The sequence below is a fragment of the Dermacentor albipictus genome, unplaced genomic scaffold (genome assembly GCF_038994185.2).
Source record: "Dermacentor albipictus isolate Rhodes 1998 colony unplaced genomic scaffold, USDA_Dalb.pri_finalv2 scaffold_11, whole genome shotgun sequence".
NCBI classification, from domain to species: Eukaryota; Metazoa; Arthropoda; class Arachnida; order Ixodida; family Ixodidae; genus Dermacentor; species Dermacentor albipictus.
This window is the reverse complement of record NW_027225565.1, coordinates 897,986-912,877: the sequence shown is the minus strand read 5'-3', so window position 1 is coordinate 912,877 and position 14,892 is coordinate 897,986. Positions and strand designations below refer to the sequence as shown.

The following is a 14,892-nucleotide window of genomic DNA, read 5'->3' as shown; positions in this document are numbered from 1 at the left end:
CTTCACCCTTTGTTGGGCGGTCGGAAAATATTGGTCCCACTATTCAGGGCAACTTCGCTACTCTGTAGCGGTGAAGTGTAATTTCTACCATTGAACGTTCCTGTGTAGACATGTTTCTGAATCACGTTAAGCACATTTTTTCGTCAATTTCTTTGTCAAACACGCGATAGAGCGGTTGCGCAGATTGTTAACTTCCCTTTCTACAATGTTTGGTTTATTCTGTCGCCGTCCTTCAAACCACCACAGCGGCAAATGGACTCTTTTGATCGAAATTCCGCGTTTTCATAATAGGTGAATTTTGGTGCGGTTAGGTGTCTAAATTTCTCGTGCCCACAGCTACCAAAACAGGTGATCAAATTATTAGCATCGCAAATAAATCGCATTCCTACATATGCAAGCTGCTACATATTTTTGATTGATTGATTGAATAACTTTAATGAGCGGTTCTTAAAACGAAACCCTCTTTGCCTCTTCCTTGCTCAGTGGGTGGTGGCTGCTGCAGTCCTGCCAATATTGGTCACTGTGTATGGCACTGGATATGTGCTGCTTGGCATGTGTCCAAATGGCAAATTGGATTACCTGTTAAGTGCAGCTCAACATGTACCACTGGGTAGACACGTAGAACAAGAGGCAAGAAATTAAGTATACAACAGGAAATTTAAGAAGTCAGCCACAGAGAAGTCGGAAAGTCAGCATCGAAAGCAACCGAGTATGGACAAAAATGAACTCAACGAGACCAGGACATGCATTGTGTGCAGAGTTATAGAAGTGAACGAGTGGTTGCATTTTACTGAACATTACAAAGGCTTCACTTATAACCGATTTTCACATATGCATGGAATCTGCTAACTTTTCTGTGCAAAACTCTACCGGAAAGGATATATTGCATCCATCGGTGTTAATATATTTCCTAGCATATTTTCTCTTTTTCAGCCAACATACACATCCCCGTTAAATCAAATAGATCACTGTAGGTGGCTGCCACAAGCATATTACAAGAACTGTGAATTGGAAGCTGTTGGCTACCTGTGGCACGAAGTCATGCAAGGGTACATGTAGTCTTTGTGTGCACATTGACTTCATGTTTTACTCATTTGACTGGCTCCTATTGCACTCCGGCTGAATAGCATTAACACACAGGCCACTTTACGCTCGAGCTACTCGAAAGCCTGCGAAAGCTGCAGGTACATTCATAAAAGTTCATAAGTACATGGCATTAGTGAAAAAAATTAAAACCTTTTCTGGTACAGCCGTGCGTTGTCGGAAGTGTCTCAATGCATTGCAGTGATTAAACAGGCACATATTGGCTGTACCACTTGGATTTCAGCGTGCACGCGTTGGCTGGATAAAAAATTCTACCATATTTTAACTCCAAACATTAGCTCACGGGTGGAAAGCGGTTTCTGTTGTAAATAGATGTGGCTTGCACACAAGGTATGCTGCATGAACAGAAGGTGCTGCAGCCACATAACCTGACCTTTGATCTTCATTATGCTCACAGATTGAAGGGATGGAACTAAGAGTGTGTCTTTTAAATGCTTGATTTCAGCCAGTTAAATTTGCCAACACGGGGTATTCAAACCACTGGTGTCCATCTGCTGTTGGGCTGGATTCTCAATTTAGTGAGAATACTAACTACTGCGTTCATTGGTGCTGACAGATATCAAGTCAGTTGTAGCTCGGCATTTACTGTATTCCGTTTGTCACCAAAATGCTAGAGAACCACTCGAGATCCTTCGATGTCAGCATCCTCATAATCAGTGGGCACCCCATAAGAAAAATAGGTCAATTTTGGATGGTATCCTTGCAAGTGTGAGAAGGCTAGGCCACAGAAACTCTCGTTTCTGATTTGTGCACTATTCAGCCACGTTAAAATGTGAGGAGCCTAGACATCTAAAAGACGAGGAGCAAGCAAATTGAATGTAGCTACCAAGCAAAAAATGTGGAAGCGTAAGCTGTTGATTTTTTACTCTAAAGGCACGTTCACACTGAAGACGGAGCGGCTAAACCGGGCAAAGCTCTTGGCCAGGCGGATAAAAGCAGGCGTTAAACGAGGCAGCAAGCCCGATCGCTCGCGGACCACTTTTTTTCCTGCCCGCCAGAGCTGTCCGCTTTGCTGCAGCCAATTGGAACACCAGACGACGCTGGCGTGTGCGCGATAAGGATGGACGACCGGTGCCACGAGACGGCGACAAGTGCACCACAAAAACGTAAGATACTCCGCCTCGGCGGTGCGGGCAGCCAGGCAAGCTGTCCAGTATACACGGTGTTTCAGCTAACTTGTGCCGAGGCTTTAAAAGAGAAAGACCGAAAGAAACTAGGCCTGCAGTACTCAGATGCAATCAATTCAGTAAACTACCCTTTTGAGCAACTTTAGTACTTACGGCTCATTGAGAGACATCTGCTTTATTTTTTCAAGACAAAAGAAAGTGCACAAAATCGAAAAAAAGTACCATGCAACTATGCACTTTTTAGCAGTGATGAACAATGCGGCATGCAGACAGGATGTAAAAAATATGCAGTTGCGACACACTGTGAAAATTATGTAAGCAGCTTTCTTTGCTGCTTCTGTTCGTTGATGGCATTTGGCAGTGATGTGTTAAATGTTACCTTGCATGCACCACTTGTGTTTGTAGTACACAGAGCTCACAGACAGACGTGCGCTCCGATGCTCAAGGTGGTGTTGTGCACCATCCATATCCTGTGACAGTAGTGGCACTGTCATTCCCTCACATGGCGCATCGCATGGCGGGTGAGGTAGAGAAATCCGTTTATTGAATCCTTAGGAGAAATAGTTGCTGCCACGTCCTGTGCCCGACAGAGCAGTGCCTGCTGGCCACCCAGGCTTCTGTCACGCAGCATGGCCTCCCAGTGTTGCAGTGTAGGGACATTGAAGTTTTGATGCTGGACCACCACTTGCATACTGTCGTTTTGACGGCTTGGTGCTGTATTGCAGTTTTGCATCTGCACATCCTGTGTCAATTGTTGGCATGGACACACTTGCCGTGTTTATTTTTTCAGAAATAGCATAAACATGCCATACCACACCTTGAACTATCATTATATTTTTAGTTTGCCCACAACTGTCACCATGTCTAGTTGTAGTGTTTTTCTTTTAAAGAGACTCCATACGAAAGATGCTTTCTGATGGCATCTTTACCTTCTCGTGTGATCATTCAGCGAGCACAAAGTACTGCAGCTTCTGCAATGCTTTTGTCTATTCCTTCCAGGCACACTACTCTCAATGTATCATTAGCGCTGAAATAGAATACCACCTGTTGCTCAAAGCAGCTTCGATATAGATTCTAATCGGAATAGGCAGACTTGTGGCAGTATACAACTTTCTATAGCCACAAAAGGCAAGCTAGCATAGTGGGGCATCTCAATGCTCGTAAAAGCATTCAACTGCATGTATCTCCAAATAACTAAGCTCAAGCAGACACTGTCAAAATCTTTGCTTGTCACGGTGAGTTGGTGCGGGAACTTGAAGGTGTCGCTTTTCCTTCATTTTTGTGTCTCTTATGTTTTTGCTAAGGCTCTTGCCACAGCAAAGTTGCTCTTGTGGTATTTTAGAAGGGTAATTTACTAATCACCTAGGCGATGTCATTTCCTACATTTGGTTGCACCGTGTGTATCAGTGCAATAAAATGGGTCAAACGGCTTAATACGAGATGTTGCCAGGCCTTTTTGGCTCGACACTTGTGGATAACATTTTGGTGTGGCTTGGGCGAGACCGAAAGAGAGAAATTTACACATACGAGCACAAAGGCCAGGCACTGTTCCCTTGTGGCCTGCACAACCACTAGAATAGCAGCTAGTCTTATCAATTCATACTGAGTATCACAAAGTGGAACATTGCAAGAACTGTAGCTTGGTTGAGACAAGGCACTTACAGCTGCAGCTGAAACATGTGGTGTGATCAACATGTACAAGGTTACAATACTCTTCACCCTTTTTGTATTTAAGACTTTTTAAACTTTGCCCGCAATTTGATTACAGCTTTCCAGAGTTCCTTGGAAAATCCTCCCATGCACCTGCCATGTACATTGACCCCCCCCCCCCTTCCTCGATGTGGCATGCAAGATGGCAGCAGCAGCTGTGGAACAGTTGAAGAGGCGAAGAAAGGTCCACATTATAATAGGTTGTATGTAAATAAAACTGATCGAACACAACCGATTCGGCTTCCACTTTTGTCAAGACAATTGTCAGCAAACAAATGGAGTAATTTCAGTAGGGCGATACTAATAGTGCATAGAAATTCTTGGAATCCTCGTCAGCTTTCTTGCTGTTAACAGGCTGTCTTGGTGAGGTGGTTTAGGCAGGGAATGCCAATTCATGAGGGATGGTCATGGCCACCATGTTCAATGTATGTGCAGCATCAATCAGTTCTCTAGACCGAGTGCACTAATGTCATGGCAGGCCAGCACTTCGTCGCATGATATATTTTCAAACCTCGCATGCTTTCTTTGGGGCTCTGAGAAAATTAATGAAGCATGAAACTAAAATCGGCATGTTGCAGTTTTCAATACAATCATCACTGCATTTGTCCATTCTTGAAACAAATTTTATTGTACCAAATGCATACAGAATTGTGGAATATCCGAAGTACATTTTGCTTGTTTTGGTCAAGCAGCTGGCAGAACAAAACCACAAAGTTCCAAAGCAGGAAGGTAACACTTCTTTTGAAGTACACAACGAGTGCAAAACTTGCCGCCAATTAAAAAAAGAAGGGAGCTGCTACACACCATTTCTTGGTTCTTTGACCATTTATTTTTTCTTTTGTGGCTGATGTTTAAAAATCCTTGCTATAGCAAATGCAAAGACATCAAAAATCAACGCACGACAGATATTGGTACTATGGTGTAAAGTAATGAAGATATAATTTTGCATGCACATTATTTCGTCTGAAATAGAGGGATATAGCACAAACGTTGCTCTTCAATCCCAATAAAATATAAGGAACTCGTGGGCTACAAGAGGGCTACGGATGATTGTTGAGGGCCTCGGATTCTGTAATGTGCAGCTATACTTAAGTACACAAGCATTTTTGGAATCTGCCTCTACCTGGGTGCAGCTTTGTGACCTGGAATGAAAAGCCACAGCCATCGAGATCGAGCTGCTGCAGTGGCGACATCACAGTAAAAGGTAATAGCGAATTAAAACAATATTATGGCCATGCAACTTGCTACAAATCAGATAGGTCACCTGAAGCTTCTATTTCCAATTTTTATGGTGTTGCATAGAAGGGCAAAAATCTTGAAAAGTGATAGTGTACGACTTTCATGCATAAACAATTGTGCATATCTACTTTTTTTTAACCATGCAGATATTTAGCAAAAAGTTTTGAGCACGGAGAGCCCGGCGTTTTTGCAAAGGAGTTTCTAGGTGAGGTGGACACACTATGCTGCTAATAATGCGAGTTTCAGAAAATTAATTTTGAAAAATTCAGTCACTTTTTTATTAGTAACTTGGCGGCAGCCTTCTAAATGGCATATTTGGAGGCAGTCGCATGTGAACGCACACCCTTTCTTTTTCTAAATCTCGAAAATTGCACTTATTTTGAGATATTCATTACCGCGCTCAATTCAGTACAATCAATACTTGGTGCATCCTCCTCCACATCAGGCGGCAGTGCCTTGTCAAGAAGTGTGGGACAAAGCTTAAATGATAGCCTGATATGGCACACTGACGCACATGCTTGCCAGGCAAAGTGTGTCGTATCAGCAGCTACAATGACTGGCCAAGATGTTTCCATCTGATGAGATAGCGGGACCTTCTTTTCTGCACTCCCAGCACACTCAGTTCCAATATTGCCTCGATTTACCAGTGAAATTCAATGATGAATATCTTGAATTAGGTGCAACTTTCAAGATTTGTAAGAAATGAGAGTGCATTAGAGGAATTCCTCTGCAAGAGTGCCACATTTTCCACGCTCATAACTTGAAAACAAGAAAATCTGTATGGTAATAAAAGACACCCTATACGTATACAGTGTGCATTGGAGCATTTCATGCAACCAATATTCAAGCACCTTCTGTCTACAAATAATTCATAAAGCAAATTTATGCATTAAGACTTGAATCAGTTACGAGCACTGGAAATGCAAACACTGTTACGAACCCTTGTCACATGCCAGGCATTGTGTTGCTGCTCTCTGCGTAGGGCCTATGAATAAAAACCACCTTCAACATCGCACAGTAAGCTACTAATTGCTATGTGTAGGAAGACTTACAGTTCTTCAAATGCAATTATGACCTAGACATTCTAAAGCTTTTCTAATAATGTACTTTTAGTGAACAAGTCCCCAAAACTTGGAACAACTCTGAAGCTATAATGCCATTATTATCTGAAAGATGCACTACACATTTTTTTAACGCAGTAAGGAAACATTCATAATCGACAATGCCACCATAGACATGAGAGTCATAATATTGCACTGCGTGCAGCAAGGATAGCACAATCTCGCACAAAAGATTAGTCTCTCCCGCAGCCTTTGAGGCCCCCTTTATTATGTCTCGCTTATGATGCCATAACATAGTACGAAACCATGATGACGTAACTTATGATCATGAGTTACTCTTGAAAGAAAGCTTGTGCACACATGCATATTCCGGCATTGTAACTCTGGAGTGTACTTACAGTAAGGACACTGTGAAAAGAAGAAAAATAAGGCCAACAGCAAGAACCAGGCAGCGCAGTGCTATTTGCACCTTCTCGGCTGTTGTCGGTTTAAGTCACCTTTGCTGCAGCAGAGTCGTGTTATTCGGCGAAGCATATTTATCATCATGCAGTGAAGCATATCTGAAGTTAAAGGAGACACTGTCACGGGGCCCCTGCGGGTGCTTATGGTTACCCGACACTAGCTTAAGTACCTATACTGTGACCTCTTCATGCATTTGGACAACACCAATCGCCATGTGAAAACCTCTGTGTTCACTGCTAATCTCGCCAAGAGCCTAAATTGTTCCAAACTACAAATTTCACCAAGTGGCAAACTTGGCAATGCTTCTGGAACCTCATTCTAAAGTACTTTAATACTACCAGGATGCTTCAATGTCAAACTGGATTAACAACCTGGGATGAAATTGCGCCAGCTTCTAACTTTCTGAATGTTTGCTTCACCTCCTACATCAGTGAGTAGGCAGTGTTCAATTGGCGCTCCCGCTTCACCAAGCAGACGACCGCTGACGAAAGCACAGTGATGGCGAATAATGAGAGCGCAAGCAAACATTCAGAATGCGAGATCTCGCCCTTGGATTTAGAGAAAGGAAGGGTAATTTCATCACCAAGGAACCGAAGTATGCATTCAACAACAAAAGCTTCTGAACGGGCCACTTCCACATCAGCACTGCGGAAAGACTCTGATGAGCTTATCAACCAGCAGAAATTTTCACTCGTGGCAGAAATTTTCACTACCACAATCGCAGGTTCAAAGATATTTGCATGATGACATTTTGGTCCAAAAAGAAGATCCGTTTGAGCGATGGTGTAAGCGTGGTGCCCACTGTTGGCTCGGCTTGCGAAGAGCGACCTGCTGATACCAGACACTTAAGCAGCTCTTTTTGATGTCTGAATCGATGGTGACATGCACTAGGTGTCACTGCTCTTCGAACATGTTGAGCTGTTGTCCTTGCTTCATGAAACATTAAGTAACTACAATTATGACATTGTCAAACAAAAGTGTTGTATTAGAGAATTTTGTTAACCACGAAGCACAATATCCCTGTACATTATTTGCTATGCAGTCTATGTAGTATAACTATTTTGCACATCTGGTTGGTGAAAAGAAATGGATTTTTGCAATACCAATAGTATTCATATTCGAAAAATATTCGCTTCGCACTAAGGTTTCATTATTCGAATTAGCTTTGAAATTAAAAAATTGATATTTCCACACCAATAGTTTTTACTCAAATACCTGGAGCATAAGTCATTTGAGGACGTAACTTCAGGAATAGCAACAGTATGCCACCAGAGTCAACACAGTTCAAATTTTTTTTACATTCTTTTACAATTGTTTCCTACTGTACATTCATTAAAACCATCTTAAGCCTCAATAATTGACTAAACTAAGCTTTGATAACAGCTGCATGCTTGGAACGAACGGTGCATGTTCCAGCCACTCTAGGGTAGCAGTTTAGGGTAAAAAATACCTGTTACTTAGGAATGCCACTTGGTGACCTTGTGCAGAGAAACCCAAGCTGGACTTTGCCATCTGAAGCTGCTGCACACAATGGCTAATCACTGGCTTCTTTGGTCTTCTCGATGGCATCTACTTGCTTGAGAAGCTCGACCTCAATGGCGTCTGACCACTGGCAGCACATATTTCTGTTTATCACAGATAAAAATTGCCTATGAGCTCTTATTTCGCCCAAAACACAGACTTTTGCCACATTTAAGAAAGTGGCACTCTCCAAGTCAGTGTGGTCAGCATGTCTGGCATGCACTTTCATCTCCTGCGTCAGAGTGGAGTTACTATCCTAAATTAATGTGCTACAGAGATGACAGAGAGGTTGGCAAAGAAGTTATGTGCCCAGACAGAAAGAATGATAATATTTATGTCTACTGCAATTCAAAGCCATCTATTTGAGCACCTTGCACCACCAGAGAAATCCTAATGGCTTCCTTTTCTTGCATCTCATAATGTGGGCGGTAACACCCTATTAAATGGTCCCTAAGATGGTTTTTGTCAACCCTGAGGAAATCTCTCACAGAAAACTTGTAGACAGTCTTGATAAGTGTTGTCAGATTACCTTTCAATGTGTCCTTTATCATCACTGTGGTGATCGTGATTTCAATTGATGTGCAGCACTCACACAGTGTGCACTCCTTGCAGACATCTGTAACTAGTGGCAGTTTACCAGCATACTTGAAGGGAGGAAAAAAGAGCATGGCCACACCAACCACATCACAGCATGTGCATACATCAGATGACATTGTGGAACCTAATTCTATGTCAGCAGGAAATGCATGGCTGCTGTCGCTATTTCGAGTGCAAATATTTGTCCCACGGGTACAGAGAAGTCATTATGGCAACCACATAATCCAGGCAGCTTAGTGCTGGGCAACTGCAATATTTATGAAGCAGCACACTGCATTCAAAGCCAGGCACTGTCACACTTGTCTGGAAAAATCGGTGCTTGTATACACAGGGGCTGGACCATTCCAAACCACAGTCACATTGGAACTCTGTCCACTCTCGTAGGGTGCATTTTCTGTGTAGTCACTGCCACTGCAGGAATAATTTTCTTCGAACTGCACAAACAGAAAATTGTAGCACTGTGCTCTGCAGTGCTTGGTGCAAAGGCAGAACAGCCGTGAGCCTTCTCCCATCCACAATTCAGAAATTCGCCAATACATAGATGGCTTACAGTGGCATCTCTACAGGCAGCACACACCACCTATATGCTGCCACTTAGATTGCAACACACTGAGGGTCTCCATGCCTTTATGTAAATGCTCAAATATACTACAGGACAGGATCTTTAGGGAATAAAGGTTGTTTCACGGTCCTCATATCTATGCTATGACAAAGCCAACTCCAACTGCACAGGTAGAAATTGCTGTGGAAAATTAAATTTTACAGTTCCATGTACCATATTTTCCATACAGTACTATAGTCTGCAGGATCTAATTTGGGCTGAAAAGCCCCTCTCATTAAGCACCATGGCAAATTTTAGTTATAGGTACATTGGAAGTTGTAAGATGCCGTCAAGGGAGCATTTCGTCAAACAAATATTTCTAATTAGTTCATTATTAAAGGAAATGGAAGAAATTGAAATGTTGCATTTTCACGCTGCCAGGAGGCGAGTGCTAAAAGTGACGGCACTCAACCCCTTTGCCTCCAAGTGATCTTCCTTCTTCATCTTCCCCCATGACGGAGCCAAGGGTTCACGTCACACTCGCATGACGAGCCGTCTTTTCTTTCCTTTTTTTCTTCCCTTTCTTTTTTGCTGTGGGGCATACATTCAGGGATGGCATTTAACATTGGTTGGCTTACGAAAGTCACGTGCCATGGTTGGTGATATTGCAGGCAGCACGTTTTGCATAGAGACATTTGTGCATGTAACCTTGACTCTGGCTGAAGCAGGGCTTCGTTGAGACCATGATGGCTTTTGTTTAAAATTTCATTTGTTTTCCCACTGTGCATCATTTTGATAATTTGGAGACAGGATTGTTAGTGTGTGATCTATGCACTGCACTTGTCGGTTTGCAACTTCCAATCTTGGTGAGACGCCTTTTCATATAACAAAGTGCAACTAAACTTCCTGAAGGCATTTGCCTCCCATGTTCAAGGGAAGCAGCCCACATCTGCATACCTTATTCACAGATGTCAATTCTTTTTTTGCTGCTGCTCCGTATTAAATATGGGAACCCAAGACTGTGGAAGTAGCGTGGGCTTGGTGGTCTGGAGCTTACCATTGGTTGTCGGATCGTGCCGCTGACTGCATTTTGCAGCGGCTCATGAGTGCCGAGGGGGCCAGGCAGGAGATACGGCAACAATTCAACGAGTAGCAATGGATGTTTACTTCACATTGTTACGGAGTGGTCAACTCTGCAAGTTACCCGATGGTGAGCGACAGACATGCTAGTTTGCTCAAAAACTGAAGGCTGAAGTCCATTAGCGAAGACGTCCTTTATAGTGTTTGGAATACCCTCACTCAAGAAAAGGAGAGAGAAAACACTCTCCACGCTGGCACCTGCCGCTCGATACATGGAAGTGTTCAACGAATTTTCTAACCCCCACTGGCTCAGTAGAAGGAAAGGCACTGACATGCGCATACACACACCCACACAACGCTGGCATCTTCCCTGCCGAGGACGAAGAGAAAGAACGAATGCTCACACGAAGCTTAATCGTCCCACTTGCTAAAGGGAGACAACACTGTGGAGACTAAGCAGACATCAGGGTGTTGTGCAAGCCGTGGGTAAGAAGGCGAAAATGCCTGCACAAATGATAAGGTCTTATTGCTATTGGGGCCTCCTAGGCGTTTTCCAATGGTTGCAGGCGGCTCGGCGTATCTAAAGGGTCCAGCCTTTCGCTGTTGCTTTGGTGGCGCGACACAAATCGTTGACCACACAGGCCAGTCATAACATCAGTTAGACTAGTTCTTGTGCACGCTCAAGGACACTGAGCTTGAACGACGCCGTGAATGCTCTGTCTTTTCAGTGCTATTAGAACTGTTCTTGTATTTTCTGTGTATACGAAGTCGATTATAAATCTCTTGTGCATTTTGCAACGTGGCCTTCAATATCCAAGCACTGAAACGCAGCCACATGATCAGAGTAAGCAGCATTCACTTGCATATCGTGAGTTGCCAGAATAAATTGAAAATATTGTGCTGCGACTATCATTACTGCGTCATGAAGCAACCAGAAATGACAGTACCATGCTTCACAATGCGACTTTCATTTCTCCCCTGGTGCGCTTGTACTTCTCTGGTCCCCTTTCCACTGTGTAGAGCTCCCAGAAAAGCTTTTCTCAGGACAGGGGACCATACTGTGCGCTCAACCAGGTGGCACCCATCACCACAACATTGCCCCAATCAGTCTCACCTTGTCATCTCTCGTCCTGTCCAGTGACATTCTTCACATTTCAAGGATGAAGGTTTAGCACTGTGCTTCCGATGACTCTTTAGAGCTCTGGGACAGTGCTTCCGCTGCCAGGGATAATGCTACAGAACAGCGAGTCCACTGACGCAGGTACGCAATGTTTGAAGAGACAAAGATAAAACCTTGTGCAGGCTGTCCGACATGCATATACATCTTTTTCTGCGCCTCTTTCTAAGCAACAATGCTTTCACTGGGGAACAGGAAGGCAGCCTTTGTTTCTTTTTTCATTATCGTTTCTCAGTTTTACAAGGCCATAAAAAAAATAAGGAAAACAGAAAAGATTGCGAACCAGCCCTGCAATTTTCTTGAATTATTGGAAACGAATATGTGCGAACAGAGGATGCCAAATGAAATGAACAGCCAGGTGCAACAACAAGTGACATCATTCAGGTGGTGCAGGCGGTTTGGGAGGCCCATAAAATGCCTTAATAATGGGATTTATTTGAGCGTAAACATGGTGGGAAGGCTGCTTCTGCCTTGCAGTGGTGTAAAGACTGCTGCATGCCTGGAGGTTAAATGCTCATCATTCTATCATACATGGAAGTATTCCGACTATTATTGGAGGCATGGGAAAGCCACTCAAGCCTACATTAGCAAAATGTGTGGTACTGATTACAGCGAACGCACTCCCTCCATGTTCATGCAACCGAATGTAAACATACTGAAAGCTGAGGTGTACCTGACGAGTGCAGCATTGTGATGCTTGCCAACAGCCCATAGGACAGGAAATGCAAATCCCTGTGCACGCATAGTGAATTCGTCACTACTGTGCATGCTCATTTCGGCAAACTGGCATAACAGATGTATTGCGAGTGCAATATGTGACTGTAAAGCATGTGGCGCGTCTTTGTCACCATAGCTTGAGCTTGGTGAGAATCAAGTGGTTTGATAAATGTACAACAGAGTCAGCAATGGTGGGACAGTTCTTAGAAACTTCACAGCATGCCCGTCTGCCTCTACAATGTAAAAAAATGGCTTTGATCCAAGAGCCAGATCTTTCTGACTGGGCAACATTCATGCACCAGCTTTGTCAGTTTTTTTATGCTCCTACTACTTGTGCTGAGGTTGTGAGAAAGGCCTGGAGAGAGTATACAATTAGAGAATCATGTACCTCTTACATTGTGGATGTCCTGGAATCGTGCTAACGCATGAACACCACCACGTCTCAAAATGATCGAATGCGACATATTAAAGGCACAAGCACTGTTACCTTATACGCCCTTGGTATGCAGAACCCCAGCACCTTCAGCACTTCTAAGGAACCGCTTTATTCTTGCCGAGCTAGAGCTATGGCGAGGAAGAAGCGACACACTACGTACGGATGAGGAAGATGAAGGAAAGCCACATTGCGCTCACAATATCGCTAACGTGGTAGTTTCCCAAAGGAAGCGGTCACACCACTGCGTATAAAGTGTATGCACAGGGATACTCATGTCTTCCCTGTCCAAGGGATTGGTGGCAAGCACCACAGAGCAGCACTGGTCAGGTGCATTCCAGTTAAATTCTTAAGAATTGAGAAAAGGCCGATTCCACACAAAGCAACGACCTGACACCCTTGCCAACAAATATGTTGAACTGGCATTGAGTTTCAGGTATTTGCGGCCACACATAGGTAAACCAATGGGCAAGGTTCTGACTGGTGTTGTAGAAGTCGCGGGGCGCTTTTTTCGTTGCGACGATAGATCGGATTCATTTACAAGTAGTGCTCCAGGAGGGCACATGTAACCGGCAAACAGAGGCCTCAGGAGAGCATTAGATTATAATCAAGGAGGCGGCAGGGTACCCAAGGGGTAGCGGAGGGATCAAAACTGGAAGCAGGGCGGTCCCAAACTGGAAGCAGGTTATGTTGCCCCAACCCACGGACCACCCTGACTCCTGCTTTTTTGTCCGCGAAAGCGGACAGCTGATCTTAAAATGCGTCAGAAAATTCGGGAAGTACGACTTACACACAGCCTACGGGCATCATAGATATACTACTAGCACGCGCAGGCCTCGGCGAGCCCCAACCCATGGACCAGTCCGGGTTCTAGCTCTGGTGTCCCCGTTACCGATTTGGTGTCCTGGAGACGCCGCCAATAATATGAAGTAGTGACACGTTGTTACTAGTAAAAAAAACACGATTTAAGCCGCTAACGCTACGTTCAGCACTGCCGCGCCCAACAACTTCTGCAACGCCTGTGAGAACTTCGCCAATCAATGGTTGTTCTTGGCAATACTTAGAACTTGTGAATTTTGTGTACCGTTCATGCTTAACTTTGTAGTGCACTGTGGCTTAATGAAGCACTACGCTTGCGTGTAGCATACGTACACATCTTACCTGATAGACGGTGAACGGGGTCTTGTACATATATCCGCTGAAGAAGAAAAGACTACACCTTCACATGTGTTAAAACACATGCCAAACTTGAAAAAACAGACGTACAATGAACCTCCACACGTTAAAATCGCAAAAGAATCACTTAAAAGGCGAAAACTATTGAAAACTTCGCAAGCGCCACGGCAAGCGCAAATCCGCCATTGCTGCTGATATTGATGTTGATCAGGCTGTCCCCTTGCGATCGAGTCGGCAAGCGCGCGGAAGCGCGTTTCTTTATTCTATGGAAGCGCAATTGGCGCAATGTAGCCAAAATAAGTAAATAAAGTAAACTGTGCATCAACTCCAAATACACACACGCAAAAGAAAATAGTCGGGATTCTCTATAGCGATGTTTCCAACCCCTTGACTGATATTTCGTACAGCTCGTTGCATTAATTAAAATACCTGCAGTGCATTGTTTTCATAACGCGCAAAAAAAAATTCTGCGCTTAAGTTTACCCGCACAAACACGCGGCGCAAATTCGTAGAACGCCACCAGTGCAGCCCCCACCCTCCAAGAATATATGTAAAAGACTAGTCAATAATAATAGCATATAATTATAACGTGAGCGTCGGTGCAATCAATGGAGAATTCGATTTTATTTGTTATGGAAAATCAAATGCAATGCAGTAGTAAACAATGGATAGAATTAAGCATACGGCTTCCTGGAGTCTAAAAAAAAATCTGCCTTGAAACTTGACATGGTGACGAGGCAAATTGTGGGTATACGATTGAAAATAATTGCTATAATGTGTTCGCGTATGAGTAAACTTCTCAAAAGGAGTTTCAAGTGTTTCCATGGTATGGCAAGCTTATATCTTGATTCATAAAGTTTTTTTTTATTCATATTGGTCAATTATGTTTAAAAAGAGAATTGCAAATCCCAATGGTTTTGTTTTTTACCGGGGGAACACAGAGTTGA

At 43.6% G+C, this 14,892-nt stretch overlaps 1 long non-coding RNA gene across 1 annotated transcript; it reads right to left on the bottom strand.

The window, feature by feature from the left end:
* Positions 1–4,542: 4,542 nt before the first annotated feature.
* Positions 4,543–14,120, bottom strand: LOC139051292 (uncharacterized). Its single transcript, XR_011509316.1, has 2 exons — positions 13,931–14,120; positions 4,543–5,083 (listed from the first exon to the last, which is right to left on the bottom strand). It is a non-coding gene; the product is annotated as an uncharacterized lncRNA (long non-coding RNA).
* Positions 14,121–14,892: the final 772 nt, after the last annotated feature.